The sequence below is a fragment of the Loxodonta africana genome, chromosome 3, assembly GCF_030014295.1.
Source record: "Loxodonta africana isolate mLoxAfr1 chromosome 3, mLoxAfr1.hap2, whole genome shotgun sequence".
NCBI classification, from domain to species: domain Eukaryota; kingdom Metazoa; phylum Chordata; class Mammalia; order Proboscidea; family Elephantidae; genus Loxodonta; species Loxodonta africana.
Genome location: NC_087344.1, coordinates 30,873,523 through 30,893,264, shown reverse-complemented (window position 1 = coordinate 30,893,264; position 19,742 = coordinate 30,873,523). Strand labels below are relative to the sequence as shown.

Genomic DNA, 19,742 nt, shown 5'->3' with positions numbered 1-19,742 from the left:
CTAAAATTAAACCAGATCTGATCATAAAAATAGAAAATAACAGGTGTTGGTGAGAATGTGGAGAGATTGGAACCCTCATCCATTGCTGGTGGGAATGCAAACTTGTACAGCCACTGTGCAAAACATTTGGGCAGTTCCTCAAAAAGTTGAACACAGAATTACCATGTGATCTGGCAATCCCAATCCTAGGTATCGAACCAGAAGAAATAAAAGCAAGAACACAAACAGAAACATGTATGCCATTGTTCATTGCAGCACTTACCACAATAGCCAAAAGGTAGGAACAACCAAATGTCCACCAACAGATGAACGAGCAAAATGCGCTCCAGCCACACAATGGAGTTTCCTCAGCCGTAACTAGAAGTGAAGTTCTCACACCTGCTACAACATAGATGAACCTTGAAAACATGATGCTGAGTGACATAAGTTTGTCACATAAGGACTATGATCCCACTTGTTAAAAAAATAAGCAAATGTGTAGAAATAAGCAAAGATAATTAGTGATTACTAGGGGGGAGATCAAAGACCGCAGCCTTCAGTATGGATTACAACTCAACATAAAGAAAACAAAAACCCTCAAAATGGGACCAATAAGCAACATAAATGGAGAAAAGATTGAAGTTATAAAGGATTTCATTTTACTTGGATCCACAATACCATGGAAGCAGCAGTCAAGAAATCAAAAGATGCATTGCATTGGGCAAACCTGCTGCCAAAGACCTCTTTAAAGTGTTGAAAAGCAAAGATGTCACCTTGAGGACTGAGGTGCATCTGACCCAAGCCATGGTATTTTCAGTGGCCTCATATGCATGTGAAAGCTGGAAAATGAGTAAGGAAGACCAAGGAAGAATTGATGCATTTAAATTACGGTATTGGTGAAGAATATTGAATATACTATGGACTGCCAGAAGAACGAACAAATCTGTCTTGGAAGAAGTACAGCCAGAATGCTTATTAGAAACAAGGATGGCGAGACTTCATCTTACATACTTTGGTCATGTTATCAGGAGAGACCAGTCCCTGGAGAAGGACACTGTGACGGTTAAGATTGTGTGTCAGCTTGGCTGGGCCATGATTCTCAGTGGTTTGGCAGTTGTATAATGTTGTGATCACTTCCCTGTTGAAATCTGATATATGATCACCCCCACAGTAGAACCTGCAGATTGGTACCAACGGGGACGCGGCATGTGGCAGCTCACCACCCCCTCAGCCTTCATCTGAGGCTGCTCTCTGCCCTCGGCAGACTATTTCCTTCCTGCTTGCCTTGCCAGACCTTCTGCCTGGTTCTGGATCCTGCAGCTGCCTCTTGTTCATCTGACCTCCAGTTCTGGGGACTTGAGCTAACAGCTTACTTCATGATCTTGGGGTTCATCAGTCTTCACAGCCTGTGAGCAAGAGTCCTGCTCTACAACCTACTAATCTTGGGTTCACCAGCCCCTGCAGCTCTATGAATCAGGAGAAGCCATGCAGTCTTGCCTGCCAGTCTTGGGATTCATCAAACTTCACAGCCTGTGAGCAAGAGCCCTGCTCTCCAACCTGCTGGTCTTGGGTTCACCAGCCTCTGCAGCTACGTGAATCAGGATAAACCTCTGTCCTGATCCACGGACTTGGGCTGTTCCAGCCTCTAAAATCTCATGAGCTGTTTCCTTGATATAAATATATATATATATAACCTATACATATATTATGCTTTACTGGTTCTGCTTCTCTAGAGAACCCAGCCTAAGATAGAAAATGTGCTTGGTAAAGTAGAGGATCAGTGAAAAAGAGGAAGACACTCAACGAGATGGATCAACACAGTGGCTATAAAAATGGGCTCAAACATAGCAATGATCGTGAGGATGGTGCAGGACTGGGCAATGTTTTATTCCGTTGTACATAAGGTTGCTGTGAGTCAGAACCGACCCAACGCACCCAACAACAACAACAACAGTGGGAGGGAGGGGGAAAGGAGGAGTCATTGCTTAGGGAGCACCGAGCTTCTGTTAATGGTGGTACAATAATTTGGAAAAGGATAGCGAGAATGATCGCACAACTTGAAGAATGTAATCAATGTCACTGAATTGTACATGTAGAAATTGTTGAACTGGCAAAAGTTTTGTTATATATATTTTTACCACAATAAAAAAATTAAAAATAAAGAGATGCAGTCAAAGAAAAAAATTAAACCAGATCATGATGCTTTCCTGTTCAAAATCCTTCTATGGCTCCCCCTTACACCCTGAATAAATTCAGGCTCCTCACCTGGAGCAACGCCCTGTGTGGTCTGATCTCTGCTGACCTCTCCAATTCCACCTCCCACCCTCACTCCCACACTATTCCCTCTCTCAATCAACTCCAGCCACTCCTCCAACTCCTCTGGATGTTCCTTGGATAGGCCAGGCTCATTCCCATCTTGGAGTCTTTGGGCGTGCTGTTCCCTCCCTCCTGCATGGATCTCCCCCAGCTCTGCCTATGCCAGCTCCTCTCCATCCTTCAGGCCCCAGCTCTGCCTCAATTGTCCATTTCTGTCTTTCACAGTTGGCTGCCCCCTCCCTCATGCTAGGAGAAGAATGATTGAGCTCCTGCTGTATGCAGTGTCTTTTACAGTCACTTATTTCCTCTTCCCAGTAACCCTGGGAGGCCTCTGGATGGAGTCACAGCACCCACACCCAGAAAAAGCCCAGGTGAAATTCTGACACAGGAAATGCCTTTCTAAAGGACTGAGATGGGAAGGAACTGGGGCAAGAGAAACTGCAGCCCCTGGAGAAGGAGTCCTTGCTCCTGGTGGGTGGATGGGGAGGGTCAGGAATGGGAGAGGTGCCCACCTCACCCCCCTGCACACACTCACACACACACACACATGAACTCACACATTCATGTACACACATTCACACTTAGACACAAACACACACATGCACGCACGTGTACACATATGCACTAATACATGCAGGTACATGCACACACATTCACATACACCATAGGCTGCTGAGCATACGCTGGGGTCCCCAGCAGAAACTCTCCCTGGGAGCCTCAGGCTTCTCATCTCAAAGTAGGGATAATAGCAAGAGAGTCACTGGATGCTCACAGGAGAAGCTCAGTAAACGGGTACACTGGTGGAGTCCTCTGCTTTCTGCAGCTGAATTCCTCCACAACCCCCAACAAGCTTGGTTATGTCTGACACCCCCAGAAGCCACTGTGGAAAGAGTTTGGTGGGTCCTCAAAAAGTGAAACATAGTTACCATATGACCCAGCAATTCCACTCCTAGGGATACACCCAAAATGACTGAAGGCAAAGACTCAGACAGATACATGTATCCAATGTTCATTGCAGCACTATTCCCAATAGCCAAAAGGTGACCAAAATGTCCATCACTGCATGGTCCATCCACGCAATAGAATATTACTCAGCCATAAGGAGAAGTGAAGCCCTGATGCATGCTACAACACGGGTGAACCTTGAAAACATCAGGCTGAGTGAAATAAGTCCGACACAAAAGGACAAATATTGTATGATTCCACTTATATGAAATCTCTAGGACAGGCAAATGCAGAGACACAGAAGGTAAATTATGGTGTCAAGGGGAGAGGGGTAAAGGAAATGGGAAGTGACAGTTAATGGCTATGAGGATTCCTTTTGGGGTGATGAACACATTTTGAAACTAGATAGCTGTTAACGGTTGCACAACACTGTGAATGGACTCAACACCACACAATGATTCACTTTAACATGGTTAATGGTGAATTTGATGTTAGGTGAATTTTGCCTTGATTTAAAAAATGCCAAAAAACAAGTTTTGAGGAGCCACGATGAATGAATAGATACCTAACTTTTGAAGACCTAACTTTCCCTCTCCAACTTTCTGGGTCTTTGATTTCCTATACCATGAGCACATATCACCCCTTCAAAAATATATTTTAAGGAATTATGAAAGCTAATTTGTTGAAGTTAACAAAAATAAATTAAGAAAAGCGTACTGAGTTTCTGTCTGGGGTGATGGGAAACAGTTCTGTGAAATGGATAGTGGCAATGGTTGCACAACATAGTGAACATAATTAATGTCACTGAATTCTACACTTAAAAATAGTTAAAATGCACTAAGCAGACAAAAGATAAGTAGTAACTTTGGCGAAGGGTAAAAGAGTACACAACACTGGGGAAGCCAGCACAGCTTGTCCAAGGCAAGGTCATGGAAGCTCCATAGACACATCCAAAGGCCCTCAGGGACCTAACTGCTGGGCTGAGGGCTGTGGGGACCATGGTCTCAGAGAACATCTAGCTCAATTGGCATAACAGAGTTTATAAAGAAAAAGTGCTACATTCTACTTTGGTGAGTAGCATCTGGGATCTTAAAAGCTTGTGAGCAGCTATCCAAGACACTTCACTGGTCTCACTCCATCTGGAGCAAGGAAGAATGAAGAAAATTAAAGATACAAGGGAAAGATTAGTCCAAAGGACAAATGGACCACAACTACCACAGCCTCTACCAGACTGAGTCCAGCACAACTAGACGGTGCCTGGCTACCACCACTGACTGCTCTGACAGGGATCACAGTAGAAGGTCCCGGACAGAGCTGGAGAAAAATGTAGAAAAAAATTCCAACTCACAAGAAAAGACCAGATTTCCTGGCCTGACAGAGACTGGAGAAACCCCGAAACTATGGCCCCCGGACACCCTCTTAGCTCAATAATGAAGTCACTCCTGAGGTTCACCCTTCAGCCAAAGATTAGACAGGCCTATAAAACAATACAAGACTGAAGGGGCATGCCAGACCAGGGGCAAGGACTAGAAGGCAGAAAGGGTCAGGAAAGCTGGTAATAGGAAACCCAAGGTCAAGAAGGGAGAGTGTTGACGTGTCATGGGGTTAGTAACCTATGTCACAAAACAATATGTGTACTAATTGTCTGATAAGAAGCTAGTTTGTACTGTGAAACATCGTCTAAAGTACAATAAAAATACATACATTGGAAAAAAATAGTTAAGGTGGTAAATTTTTTGTTATATATATTTTATCACAATAATTTTTTAAAAAGTAAATAAAGATGAGGGGAGCAGGTTAGGGGGGCTGATAACTATTCTCTTCATGATCTGGGTATTCGTGACACATGTGGGTCCAGCTTGTGAAAATTCCTGGGCTATCCACCTCTGGGGTGTGGACTTCCCACACCTATATTATCCTTCAACTTAAAAAATTCAAAATAATATGAGAAGCTGCTTTGAGTTTGCATCATCCTTTAAAACGTGGGCTTTTGACTCAAATGACAGTCTGCCTCTACCCAGTCAAGAGGCCTTAGATGAGTTCATTTGCCACCCTCAGCCTCTGTTTGCCAATCTGTAAAATGGGTTAATCATGGCAGGCCCTCCCCTCCAAAGATTGTTTGAGACAGTTCTATGAGATAAGGCACAGAAAGGGCTTGGCCCATAGTGTACAAGATATTAGCTGGTATTATTATGTCATTATTATTTTATAGAAGTGAGAGAAACGTGGAGATGGAACACACAGGGTGGCTGTCAGGCCCCAAATCACACTCCAGACACTCAGGGAAGGTGGCTCCAGCAGCCCCACCCAGAAAATGCACCCCCGTCCACCCTGCTGGAGCCGGCATTACCTGGCTGTGGAGGTGCCAGGTGACTGGCTCCCCAGTGAGGCCCACACCCACGGGGCGCAGGTTTGTCAGGTTGGCCCAGCCACAGGCCAGGGACTCGTTACATCAGGTGTGTGGCCTCATCAGAAGAAATATAGGACGTGGATGGCTGCAGCCCTGAAAGAGCCAGACCCGATGCCTACCACGGTACCCTACAACTCAGCCCTTCCTTTCACTCTACTCCCAGGCCGTAGTCAATGTAGCCCCCCTCCCCTATCCAGAGCTCATGGCACTCCTTGAGTCCCTCAACACCAAAGAGCTGCCCCAGCCCCAGACACTTACATTCCCCCAAAGTGCCAAGCCCCACCCACTCTGAGCACTCCAAATTCCTGGGGTCCTGAGAAAGAGTTTCAGGGGGCAGTTATGACATTGTTGTTGTTATTCGGTGCCTCTGAGTTGGTTCAGACTCATAGCAACCCTATAGACAACAGAATGAAAAGCTGCCCAGCTCTGTGCCATCCTCACAATTGTTGCTATGTTTAAGCCCAATCATTGTAGCCACTGTGTCAATCCATTTCATTGAGGGTTTTCTTCTTTTTCACTGACCCTCTATTTTGCCAAACATGATGCCCTTCTTCAAGGACTGGTCCCCCGATAACATGTCCAAAGTATGTGAGTTGAAGTCTCACCATCCTTGTTTCTAAGGAGCATTCTGGCTGTACTTCTTCCAAGACAGATTTGTTCATTCTTCTGCAGTCCATGGTATAGTCAATATTCTTTGCCGACATCATAATTCAAATGCATCTATTCTTCCTCAATCTTCCTTATTCACTGTCCAGCTTTCTCATGCATAAGAGGCAATTGAAAATACCATGGCTTGGGTCAAGCACACCTTAGTCCTCAAAGTGACATCTTTCCTTTTGACGGTTATGACTAATGAGGGCAAAGTCAAGTAGAAAAAAAGGGGACACCCTAGCACCACTTTTGGCATATTTTGGCCTTCTGCCTGCACCTTCCTTGACCCAAGGGGATCCCAGCAGAACAAATTTAAACACCACCAGTCTAGGTCATTTTAGAGCTGATCATCTCTCCCCACCATTCACACTGGATGTGAGCACCAGACAAGATTCTAGAAAGCTCTGTCTCTTAGCTGTGTGGCCTAAGGCGAGTGTCTGTGCCCTGTCCATGAAACAGGAATCATATGACCCACCTCAAGGGGCTGTGATAAAGATACTTGGCTCAATGCCTGGCACACAACAAGCCCTCCATCCAAGGTACCGCCTGTTCTATGTGTGCTGCCATCATAGTGGCTCTTATTCCCAGTCACCTGGGATTTGGAGAGTCAGGTCTAAAGCTCACCAGTGAGGAGAGATGGTGACCCGTTCTCTGAACATCTCCTCGGTCATCCAAGCCCTTCTCTCAGATACCAACCCAGGTCACTGCCGGCCACCAGCCCAGAGCTAATGTTACTGCTCAGAAACCCAAGCTGGCTTGTACAGAGACACTGCGGCCATCGGAAAGTGCCCAGGATTTTGGAGGTCACAGCAGGCTGCTTTGTTCAAATCCCAGCTCCCCCAGTGGCTGCCCGCGGACACAGACTTACCTTCTCTGGGCCTTGATTTCCCCACCTGTAGAATGAGGATGGCTGGGGGGACTCGGGGAGGTTCCTACGCTGCAGGGCTAGCCGGCAGCTTGGAGTACTTGGAGAGGAGCCTGATGCTGTCAGCTCTGGCTGTGACCCTGGGTAAACTGCTTGCCATCTCTGAGCCTCAGTATCATACCCTGGGGAGGGGAGAAGGGTGCAGGGGAGCAGGGCTTCCCAGCATCCAGCCAGCCACAGCTGCTGCTGCTGCCCTATGAGGCCTGAGCCTGGGACTGCTCATCCGGTGAGTGCTGCATGGATTACACATGTAGCTCTGGGGTGAGTGGGCAGAGGGAAGAGGCCAGGTGGGGAGCCCTGAGCTAAGCAGCCCCAGCCCAGCCCTCACCACCCTGCTCTCAGCCTCTTCCTCTCTGTCTCCCTTCCACCTTGAGTCTGAGATTCCCCAGTAGGTGGGCCTCGGCCAAGGCAGCCCAGCCACTCCTTGGTCCAAGAGGCGTGGTCCAGACCCTGCCCCTCCCCCCCCCCCCAACAGGGAGCATCGCCTTTCCAGCATCCACATCTCCTGGCAACCTGCTCCAGGGCTTCTGGGGGCCAGTGGTGGGAGAGGCAACCTCTGTTCACAAAAGGGCGCTTGGAGGCTCTGGCAGGCTGGGAATCTCTGCCAGGGCGCAAAGCGGGGTGGGCAGAGGGTCCCTGAAGGCGCTGGACTACAAGCATAAGCCCTACTGCTTGGGCGCACGCCCTCCTCTTTAGGCAATATGGGGCTAGTGGAATCCAGTGACCCCAACCAGCCCTAAGGAGGGGTCCTCCTGATGTGGAGGGAGGGTCTTCTTGCGGTCCTTTCCCACCACCGACACCCAGGGAGTAGAACACACCCAGGACTCAGAGGCTCACACAGAGGCACTGGCAGCAAAAACTATGCGCAAATGCAGGACAGTCGCAGACACACCCATCCACCGGGCTGTGTCCGCCCCCCACCCCCCGACTGTCCCGGGACATGCGCACCCTCTGGGCACCAAGCCCGGCGCCTTCTCGGATTACCGTCCAGGGCCGCGACCCTGCTCGCGTTACCTCCCCTTCCGGAACACTCACCCCGCGGGTCTCAGTCTGGGTCCGCCGGCACCGCAACCTTCGTTCTACCAGCGCTGTCGGCGGCTGGCCCTTTAACCCTGCCCGGCCGTGCCGCGAGGCCCGCCCCGGACCGCCCCCGGCCCGGCCCCTCTCCTGAGCCCTGCGTGCCTCTGAGCCGGGCGGGGCCGGGGCCCCCACCTGAGGTCCAGGTGGACAGAGACGCGGAGGCCAGGAGAGAGAACTGAAAGTGAGAGACTGAGGCTGAGATGCAGAAAGTGAAAGATAGAGAAAGTGAGAGAGAGACAGAGTCAAAAACTTGGGGACCCAGAAGTCCCAAACAATCAGGCTCCCAGCCCTACCACTCCACCCCCAGGGGTCCCTAGCCAGCACCCCTGGGGCCCGACTGGACCCCAGATGCCTTCTCTGATTCCCCTCCCCCCCCCAAGGGAATCCTGAGATTTCACCAGCCCTTGAGAACCAACCCTTCAGGATCCTGGGCCCAGCCCACTCCCCAGCCAGCAGCCTCTCCCCTCCAGGAAACCCTCTAGCCTCAACAAGCAGCACCAGACTCTGGTTCTGCTCACCCCTCACCGCACCCCTACACCTTGACCCTCCAGATAGAATGTTGTCACTGGCCAGGCCAGCTGCTCCAGCTGTGTCCATACAGAGCCAGCCCCACCCCCAGACGTGGGGCAGAGATCCCATTCCTTTGTTGGTAGATGGGTGGGCCTCAGCTGACCTGGGCAGGTTGGCAGACACTTGGGAAGACTGGCAACTGGTCTCCGGCTCATCGCTGTCTCCCCAGCTGTCTCCCCAGGGCCAAACAAAGGGCCTCCAACTACCAGGCATCCAGGAAATACCTGTCAAAGTAAAAAACGGCACTGGAGAGATCAAGGACTCCAGCCATTTGTGAAGGCCCACATGGGGAAACTGAGGCACTGGCTATACTCGAGAAGAGGTGAGAATATCGGGGTTCAGGCAGAGGCCAGATGAGACTGTGGGAAGCCTGAAGCTATGGGAAGAAGATGATGCCACCCTTTCAATGACCCCCAAAGTTAAAACCACAGTAAACCATCAGAGCTGTTTAAGGGAAGGCAAGAGGGTTCAGATTACCCCAGTCACCATGATGACTATCCCAAAGGCTTTTGAGTCCTACATAATAAATTCCTGATGAAATTACAACTTGGGGTCTGGCAGGTGATTCAGACCTGGCTTTGGGGACAGAGCAGGCAGGTGGGCTGATTCCAGGGCTGGTTAGTCTGGAGGGGATAAAGGGTGGGGCAGACCTAGAGCAGCACCGGGCCTGTGGAGACAGAGCTGGGCCTCAAGGTCAAGGGCAAACCCATATCTCAAGGTGGTCAGAGAGTCAACTCTGGAGGCAGAGGGTTCCTGTGTGCCACTTCAGATGGTCGTTGCAATGTTTAAAGGCAGCAGTTCTCACCAGAGGTGAACCTTGCCCCCAGAGAACATTGGCAATGTCTGGGGACACTTTTGGCTGTCACAACAGGAAGGGAATGCTACTGACAGAGTGGAAAGGAGCCAAGGATGCTGCTGAATGTCTACAGGGCACAGGATGGCCCCACAACAGAGAATCATCTGGAACAAAAAGTTAGCAGTGAGAGAAGTCCTGTCTTAGCATGAGAGACACTGTCTGTCATCTACCTCCCTATCTACCCATCTATCTATCGATTGTCTATCCATTTATCGTGTATCTACCTACCTATCAATCATCTATCATCCACCTATCTATCATCTATCAATCTATCTACCTATTCCAACAGTTCTCAATTGGGGGTGATTTTGCCCCCCAAATAGACATTTGTCACTGAACTGTTCATGTAAAGATTGTTGAAATGGCGAATGTTTTGTTACCTATATATTTACTACAATTTGAAAAAAAGAAAAAAAAAATGATCCAGGTGGAAAGGAGGAGTGTGCTATCACATCATAAGGATAGCAACTAGGGTCACATAACAATGTGGGTATATATTTTTGTATGAGAAACTAACTTGTGCTGTAAACTTTCACTTAAAGCACAATTAAAAATAAATAAATAAAGGGCATCTGGCAATGTCTTGGAAACGTGTTTTGTGATCACACTGTGGGGGATACCATTAGCATCTGGCAGGTGGAGGCCAGGGATGCTGCTCATTGAGCAGTGCTCAACACCCTACAGTGCACAGGAGGCCCCCACCCCGAGAATGATCTGGAACCAAATGTCAGCAGTGCCAAGATGGAGAAATCCTGCCTCAAGGTATATCAAGCACTTTCAATGTCACCTAGCACAGTCAGCACCAGGTAAGAGCTGACAACTATTATCACCTACTGTGGAGCTCTCATTTTCCTTTCTTCCAGCCAACCTGACTGCTGCCTCCCATCCTGTGTGTCCTGGTTCAGAGAGAGTGGTGGCCGCCCAGCCCATTCCATGTACAATCTCCAGCTGACAAGTCCAGCCTGAGGCAGCTCCTTCTCCCTTCCGAGACTGGGGCCTCCTTGCAGGTGGGAACCCAGCATCAGCCAGTGCAAGGCTGGGCAGCACCCAGTGGAACTCAGAATAAATGCATGCAACAAGTAAGCACCTCGCGCTGTACCCCCAAGCGCTGAGCCAGGTGCTAGGAATATAATAAAGAATGAAAACAGGCTAAGTCCCTGCCTTATGGAGCTGACATTAAAATGGGGCAAACAGGAAATGAACAAGTAAAGAAATATCTACATAAGAGGAAAAGAAAAGTACCTGAGTACACACAAACACAGTCACAGGTACACGTTACAAAAAACTGAAAAAAAAAAAACCAAACCCGTTGCCATCAAGTGGATTCCAACTCATGCCTACCCCATGTGTTACAGAGTAGAACCGCTCCCTAGGGTTTCCTTGGCTCTACTCTTCATGGAAGCAGACCACCAGGCCTTTCTTCTGCAGCACCAACTGGGTGGAGTCAAACCATCAACTTTTAGGTTAGTATTCAAGTGCAAACCATTTGCATCACCCAGGGACCTTAGCTGTATACACACACCGACACATATGTATACACTTCAGTTCCACAGATCTGGTGCACAAAAAAACTGAACGCGTTGCTGTCCGGCGAATTCTGACTCATGGGAAACCCCATGTGTTACACAGTAGAACTGTTCCATAGGGTTTTCTTGGCTGTAATCCTTACAGAAGCAGACCACCAGACCTGTATTCTCTGGCACCGCTGGGTGGGTTCGAACTGCCAACCTTTAGGTTAGTAGCTGAGAGCAAACCATTTGCACCACCCAGGGACCTCATACATATACAAAAGAACAGTGAAAATAAAGAGATGTAAAAGATACAACAAACAAGTATTAAACAGAGTTGGCGTAGCAATATTAATGTCAGATGAAATTTAAGACATAAATATAAGAAAGCTCTGTACATAACAAAGAAAAGGAATAATTCAAAAAGTAGGTTTAATAAGACTATAAATAAGGCCTTGAAACAGAAAATAAAAATTGGCAACTTTAAAAAAAAAAAGAAAGAAAGAAAGACAATTTCCACCCGTGAAGAGATTTAAAACAGGGCAATGCCATGGGGGAATGCTACTAATTTGGGTTGGATATCAGGCCCGCAGCTAAAGCCTGCATGACAAGAATAGATGATGAATTAATGAATGAATGGTGACAAGCCTGAATCAGAGAAAACGCCCTGGCTGGCTCCCAAAGTCTGATACAAGTATCCTTAGCTATTGTTGTTAGCTGCTGTTGAAGAACTTTTAAAGCAAGTGTAAGCAGCCCCGAACTCATGGCGACCCCATGTACCGCAGAACAAAACTCTGCCCAGTCCTGCGCCACCCCCATGATCTGTTGTAGGTCAGACCGTTGTGATCCACAGGGTTTTCATGGGCTGATTTTCGGAAGCCGATCACCAGGCCTTTCCTTCTAGTTTTTCTCAGCCTAGAAGCTCCACTGAACCCTGTTCAGCATCCTAGCAGTACCAAAGCTTCCACTGGCAGACAGGTCATGGGTGGGGATTGAACCTGGATCTCTGACATGGAAGGTGACAATTCTACCAATGAACAACCAGTGACCTCCACCCTTAGCTGTTAAGCCTGGTAATTTTAAATAGTACATCAAGGAATATTTTGTATCCATTTCCTATTTTATCCACTTCCTGTTTATGTTAAATTTGATATTATTTTAATATGTAGGAGAAGAAAAAAACTTAGCCTGTACTTCAAATCCACAGTCTCGTGGTGATGTAAATCTTGCTTTTAGAATAAATTAAAAAAAAAATTGTGAGTCAGTGCCAACTCCTGGGGACCACATGTGTGTTAGAGTAGAACTGTGTGGAAGACAACTGAAAGAAAATTATTAATTAAGGAACAGAAAGACAATACCTAGATGGGGCAAAAATGGAGACAGAAGATTGTGAATGGTGGGAATCAGAAACTATGTCTCTGGATTAAGACAAAGATGGAGGGGAAGGTGGAAGATTCCCAAATTAGAGTTGTTGAAATATTGGGGCACCCATAGTTCTCATATTCCAGAAAAGACACGGAGAGCTGAGAACTTGAGGGGATTTTAAAACAAGTGTAAGCAGGGTGACTTGCCCCAGCAGGTGGTTAATTTAAGAGGGTTTTTTTAACCTCTTTATTTCAAAGATGTCCCCTCATTCAATGCTGGGATTTCAAGGTAAAGAAGAGGCAAAACAATTAATTATAGCCTTGCTGCTTGGAGAAGGCAGAAGGGAGGCCAGAATAAGGCGAGCCAGAAAAGGCAACGTGAAAGATGTGACATTTGAGCCGAGACTAGAGGGAGAGGTTGGATTTCAACAGACGCTGGGGAGAGGGGGCGGGGCTCAGATGCAGAGAAACCAGTGGATGTGTCCAGGCAGGTGGCTTTCACCGGCCTTGGGGTGTAAGAGGTGAGGAGGCTGGAAGGGTGCAGGGATGAAGGGTGAAGGGCCTTGCAGTCCAGTCCAAGCGGTCCAGACTTGATCTGGTGGGCAATGAAGGTGTTCGATCAAGGAAGGAGCCACCTACTGGTTGATTTGTTTCAAAGCACATTGGAGTCAATTTATTTTGCTAGGGCTGTGGATTCAGACACTTGGGAAAACTGAGAAATTCACAAAGAGCCCAGAGAAAAAAGTTTGAGAAGGATCCCCTCCCATGGCTAAAGGGAGGCAGGGGCAAGGGGCAGGGCAGCTAGACCTGGGAGGGGGCTGGGGCTGAGATGGAGATGTGGAGTTCCAGGGAGCAGAAGAGGAGAGAAGTGGGGGAGCAGAGGAGAAGAGAAGAGGGCGTCCAAGGGCCCTCAGAGAGATGGAGACCAGAGAGGAACAGGTAGAAAAACCCAAGGACAAGACAGCATCATGTAGAAAGATCAGATGGCCTGGGTTCCAATCCCAGCTTCACAATTTCCTGGCTGTGTGACGCTGGGCAAGTTGCTAGACCACTCTGAGCCTCCATGCCCCCTCTGCAAAATGAAGGTGGGAATGCCCAGATAAGATCATGTTTGCAGGGTGCTTAACCTGGTCCCCAGCACAAACACACTAAATTCACTCTTTGAGTTTGCTTTTGGTTTGGGCTATCTCAGTGGTTCTCAACTGGCACGATTTTCTCTACGGGGGACATTTGGCAATGCTTGGGCATATCTTAGGAGTACCAGATGGCACAAACTGTTAAGTGCCGGCTACTAACTGAAAGGCTGGCAGTTTGAATCCACCCGGAGGCACCTCAAAAGACAGGTCTGAGGATCTGCTTTTAAAAGGTCACAGCCTTGAAAACCCTATGGAGCACAATTCTACTCTGCATACGTGGGGTCACCATGAGTCAGAGTTAACTCAACAACAATTTTTTTTGGACATACTTTAGGTGTCCTAGGTGACACAAACCATTAACCACCTGCCTACTAACTGAAAAGGTTGGTCATTCAAATCCACCAAAAAGGTGCCTCAGAAGAAGGGCCTGGCAATCTGCTTCAGAAAGATCACCTCAAAAACCCTACAGAACAGTTCTACTCTGACACACGTGGGGTCATCATGAGTTGGAGTTGACAGACATAAGTTTGGTTTTGGACATACTTTTGTTTGTCACACTGGGGGTGGGGAGTATTTGCTGCTGGCATCAATTGGGTGGAGATCAGGGATGCTGCTCAACAGTGCACAGGCAGAGAATGTTCTGGAACCAAGCAGCAGTGCTGCCATGAGGAATCAAGGGTTATCTTGAGTCTAAAAGGTCCATGGGAGGTTCAGAGAGACATTCAGGAGATGCCACATGAGAAGAAGTGTGCTGTGAGTCACCTGTGTTGGGAGGATGATGGGTGTCACTGGAGTGGGTCAGGGGAGGCCACTCAGGGAAGGCGGTGGACAGAGGTGAGGATAGGAAGAGTGACACAGAGGACAGGCAGCGTCTAGAGAGGACAGGCAGGGACTCAGAGCCAGAAGAGGAGACAGGTGCACGCTGTGAGGTTAGAAAGATGACAAAAGGAGTGCCACCTGTGGCTAGAGGTCACGGCACCCAGGCCGTGGGAATGGAGTGAGCTGTGGTTAACACGTTGCTGGAGTCCTCAGCCCAGAGGCAGCCCAGGCTCACAGGCTAAGGTCAGAGTGGGAGGGGAGGAAGTGAAGGAGGTGGCTGGAGTAGGCAGAGGGTCTAAGAGAAAAGCCTGGAAGTTGATGAAGGTGGAATGGGGCAGAGGCCAAAGGGAGAGGCTTATTCTGGGATTCTAGAAGCTCAGAGCTGACATTTAGGGGCAGAGGTAAGAAAATGGTCCTGCTTGTTCATTGCTACTGGTGGTAGGAATGTAAAACTGTGAGCCGCGGTGGAAAATAGCCTGGTGACTGCTCAAAATGTTAAGCATAGAATTACCTTATGACCTAGCAATTCCACTCCTGCGTTTATGTCCAAAAGAATTAAAAACAGTGACTCGAACAAATACTTGTACAAAAATGTTCACAGCAGCACTATTCACAGTAGCCAAGGGGTGGAAACAACCCAAATATTCATCAACAGATGAATGGATAAACCAAACCAGTTGCAGTCAAGTTCACTCTGATTCATAGTGATCCCACGTGCATCAGAGTAGGCTTGTGCTCCATAGGGTTTTCAATGGCTGATTTTTGGGAAGTAGATCATCAGGCCTTCCTTCTGATATGCGTCTGGGTAGACTCAAACCCTCAACCTTTCACTTAGCACCAAGGGCATTTACCCCTTTGTATCACCTATGGACTCCAACGGATAAACGAAAGGTGGTATATCCATAACCCATTGCAGTCAAGTCGATGCCTACAGGATAGAGTAGAACTGCCCCATAGAGGACTTCTAAGGCTGTAAATTTTTACAGAAGCCATCTGCTACATCTTTCTCCAGTGGAGTGGCTGGCAGTTTTGAACCACCAACCTTTAGGTTAGCAGCCGAGTGCTTAACCAGTGCACCACTGGGGTTCCTTGGTATATCCATACAATGGACTATGACTTAGCCATAAAAAGGACTGCGGCCGTACATCTATCACGGCCACCACCAAGCTGAGTCCAGTACAACTAGATGGTGCCCGACTACCAGCACTGACTGTTCTGACAGGGATCACAATAGAGGGTCCCAGACAGAGCTAGAGAAAAATATAGAACAAAATTTTAACTTAAAAAGAAAGACCAGACTTGCTGGCCTGACAGGGACCGGAGAAACCCTGAGAGTATGGCCCCCGGACACCCTTTCAGCTCAGTAATGAAGTCACTCCTGAGGTTCACCCTTCCGCTAAAGATTGAACAGGCCCATGGAACAAAACAAGACTAAAGGGACGCACCAGCCCTGGGGCAGGGACTGGAAGGCAGGGGGGAACAGGAAAGCTGGTAATAGGGAACCCAGGGTTGAGAAGGGAGAGTGTTATGTCATGGGGTTGTTAACCAGTGTCATATAGTTTGACGAGAAACTAGTTTGTTCTGTAACCCTTCATCTAAAGTACAATATAAAATTAAAAAAAAAAAAGACTGAGATCCTGATGCATTTTGTGACATGAATGAACCTTAAAAACAAGCTTAGTGAAAGAAACCAGACACAAAAGGTCACTTATCGTCTGACTCCATTTACATGAAACGTACAGAATAGGCAAATCCAGAGAGACGGAAAGCAGACTCACGGTTGCCAGGGATGGAGGTGGGGGTGGGGAGTGACTGCTCATGGGTGTGGGATTTCCTTTAAGGGTGATGAGAATGTTCTGGAACTAGATAGAGATGGTGGTTGCACAACATTGTGAATGGGCTAAATGCCACTGAACTGTACAATGGTTAATAATTATGTGAATTTCACCTCAATTAAAAAAAAAGAAAAATTTTGGTAGGAAACAGACGAAGCACTCAAATAGGATAATTTGAAGAGAGTTTAACAAAAGAGCTGTTTTCAAAGCTATGGGCAGGGTATGGGAAACTCCAAGGCATATCGCGGCACCGAGAGCTTAGTAACAGCCTTTAACACCTCTGTGGCCTGGGGCCAGGGGAATAAAGCAGTTACTGGAACCTGGACACAGATAGGGCTGTGGAGAGAGGACTGCCTGCCAGGAGCTGTGATCTTCCAACAAGAGACACCTGGGCTAAAATCCCAGGGATTTACTCAAAAGAATTGAAAGCAGGGGTTCAAACAGACACTTGTGCACAAAAGTGCAGGCATTGATTGATCTACAGGGAACAAAATTAAGCAGATTCCCTGCCCTCTGGAGATAACACATGGGTATCTAAAGGTTGGTGGTTCAAACCCACCTGTCAGCACCTAAGAAGAAAAGCCTGGTAATCTGCTTGTATAAAGATCATAGCCAGGAAAACCCTGTGGACCAGTTCTACTCTGTATCATATGGGGTCACTGTGAGCTGGAATTGGCAATGGGATTGAGTTTTTTTTTTTTTTTTTTAATCTGGGGGAACAGGGTTCTTGGTAGTGAGAACAGCCTGTCCAAAGGCCCTGAGGCTGCACGGTGCCTTAAGGAACAGCCAGAAGGCCAGTGTGGAGCAGAGTGAGTAAGAGGGAGAGTGGGAGGAGACAAGGGCAAGGAGGTGACCAGGCAGATCATGAGGGGCCTTGTGAGCTGCAGGGAAACCTTTTACTTTGACTCTGAGGAAGGTAGGGGCCATGGAGGGTTGTAAGCACAGGAGGGGTGTGGCCTGACTTAGGTTTTAACTGGCTCCTTCTGCTGCAATACTAAGAACAGACTACAGGGGGCACAAAAGGGGCAGGAGAGGCAAGGCAGATAGCAACTGCAGCTGTCCACGGAACTGTGGCTTGGGCCAGCATTGGAGCAGCTGAGAGGTGGTGGGATTTGGGGTAAGTTTTAAAGATAAGCTGATGAGGGTTTGCTATCAACTGGATGCGGGTGTGAAAGAAAGAAAAAAGTCATGGGTGACTCCAAGGTTTTTTGCCTGGAAGGTGTTTTCAGTAGAATGGAGTCCCTGAGTGGTACAAACAGTGAGTGTGCTCGGCTGCTAACCACAAGGTTAGAGGTTCAAATCCACCCAGAGACACCTCAGAAGAAAGATCTGGCGATCTACTTCCAAAAATCCAGCCACTGAAAACCCTACGGAGCACAGTTCTACTCTGATACACAAGGAGTCACCATGAGTCAGAATCAACTTGATGGCAGTTGGTTATTCAGTAGAGTGAATAGGAAAGAAGAGAAAGGAATGAAGAGAAAGACAGGCAAACAAAGAAAGGGAGAGAGGGAGAGGCAAAGACAGCTTCAGAAGGAGGAGGAAGAGTATAGCAATAAACACCAAAGCAGTAGAATAGCAATGATCAAAAAAACAGAAAATAGTAGATGTTGGCGAGGTGGTGGAGAAGCTGGAACCCTCATCCATTTGCTGATGGGAATGTAAAATGCTACAGCCGCTGTGGGAGACAATTTGGCAGATGCTCAAAAAGTGGAACGTGGAACTACCGTATGAACCAGCAATCCTACTCTTACGCGTATACTCTAAGGAGTGAATGCAGCAACATAAACAGAAACTTGTACACCCACGTCCATTGCAGCACTTTTCACTATAGCCAAAGGTGAAAACAACCTAAATGCCCGTAGACAGATGAATGGATAAACAAAATTTGGTATTTACATACAATGGACTATTACTCAGCCATAAAGAGAAATGAAGTCCTGATACATGCTACCACATGGATGAACCTAGAAAACATTATGCTGGGTGAAATACGTCAGTCACAAAAGGACTTCTGAATAAGCAACTATATAGAAACTAAGCATTGTTAGTGCTTACCAGGGGTAGGAGGGAGGGGAGAGGGAGAGTTTTTGCTTAGGAGCATTGGGTTTCTGTTAAAAGTGGTGGAATGATTTGGAAAAAGATAGTGCAAATGGCTGCACAATTTGAAAATGTAGTCAACGTCAATGTCACTGAATTATACAAGTAGAAATTGATTAAAAAAAGACCCAAGTAAGTGCAGAGAGGAAAGAACCCTCATTCTCAGAAACTATAGGATTGGATAGCATTGTCCCCTAGAAAGGAAGTAGGGGATTATAGGCTGAGGGGGTGCTGCTGGGGAGGGCTAGGGAACTAAGAGGCTCACCCCTCTGCCCTGGGGTGACTCCTCTCCAGGCCTGAAATCTTGGTGGTCATCCTGGAGGAGATGTGACCTCATCAGTTAGGAAGGCTGGGATATGGCTGAGGAGTCATCCTTTCTGGCCTTTGCCTGGAATGACCCAGGCTTCTCCTCTCCCCACCCCACACACCTGCCTCCATTTACCCATAGTTAGTGGGGGATTAATCCCCTCCCTCCCACAGGGTCCAGGAACACCACATTTGTGAAGAAGATGGTAAGGCTCAGCTGACACTTCGTTCCTCTTTCCCCTCAGCCAATCAGACTTCACCCTTCTACCCTGAACTTGATCAAACATGCAATCAAGGTGCATTGATAATTACTGCTGCTTGGAGTGTGAAAGTTGGAAACAAAGAAGAAGGATCTGTAGCAGGAAAATAACAGCCTTGGTGATAGAAATGACGCCAATGATTTCATGACAGAATTTTGCAAGACCAACAACTTCTTTGCAAATACCTTTTTTCAACAACATAAATGGTGACTGTACACACGGACCTCACCTGATGGAAAACCAGGAATCAAATCAACTACATCTGTGGAAAGAGATAATGGAGAAGTTCAATATCATCACTCAGAACAAGGCCAGGTGCCCACTGCAGAATAGACCACCAATTGCTCATACACAAGTTCAAGTTGAAGCTGAAGAAAATTAAATTAAGTCCACAAGAAACAAAATACGACCTTGAGTATATCCCACCTGAATTTGGAGACCATCTCAAGAATAGATCCGACACACTACACACTAATGACCAAAGACCAGACGAGTTGTGACATGACATCAAGGATACTGTCTTAGTCATCTAGTGCTGATACAACAGAAGTACCACAAGTGGATGGCTTTAACAAAAGAGGAGTTTATTCTCTCAAGTCCAGTAGGTTAGATGTCTGAATTCAGGCCGCCAGCTCCAGGGAAAGTCTTTCTCTCTTTGACAGCTCTGAAGGAAGTTCCCCGT

At 47.5% G+C, this 19,742-nt stretch overlaps 1 protein-coding gene across 13 annotated transcripts in view; it reads right to left on the bottom strand.

The window, feature by feature from the left end:
• The window catches only part of LOC100671951 (ultra-long-chain fatty acid omega-hydroxylase), an 81,493-nt gene that overhangs the window by 27,798 nt on the left and 33,953 nt on the right, over nucleotides 1-19,742 (bottom strand). For 10 of the 13 annotated variants that reach the window (XM_064280882.1, XM_064280890.1, XM_064280880.1 and 7 more), the window contains 3 exons: nucleotides 8,980-9,100; nucleotides 8,262-8,501; nucleotides 263-7,348 (listed from right to left, as the gene is read on the bottom strand). The gene's annotated coding sequence lies outside the window, so the exon portion shown is untranslated. The remainder of the gene's footprint in view (nucleotides 1-262; nucleotides 7,349-8,261; nucleotides 8,502-8,979; nucleotides 9,101-19,742) is intronic. The other 3 variants (XM_064280886.1, XM_064280889.1, XM_064280885.1) reach the window with 3 other exon arrangements.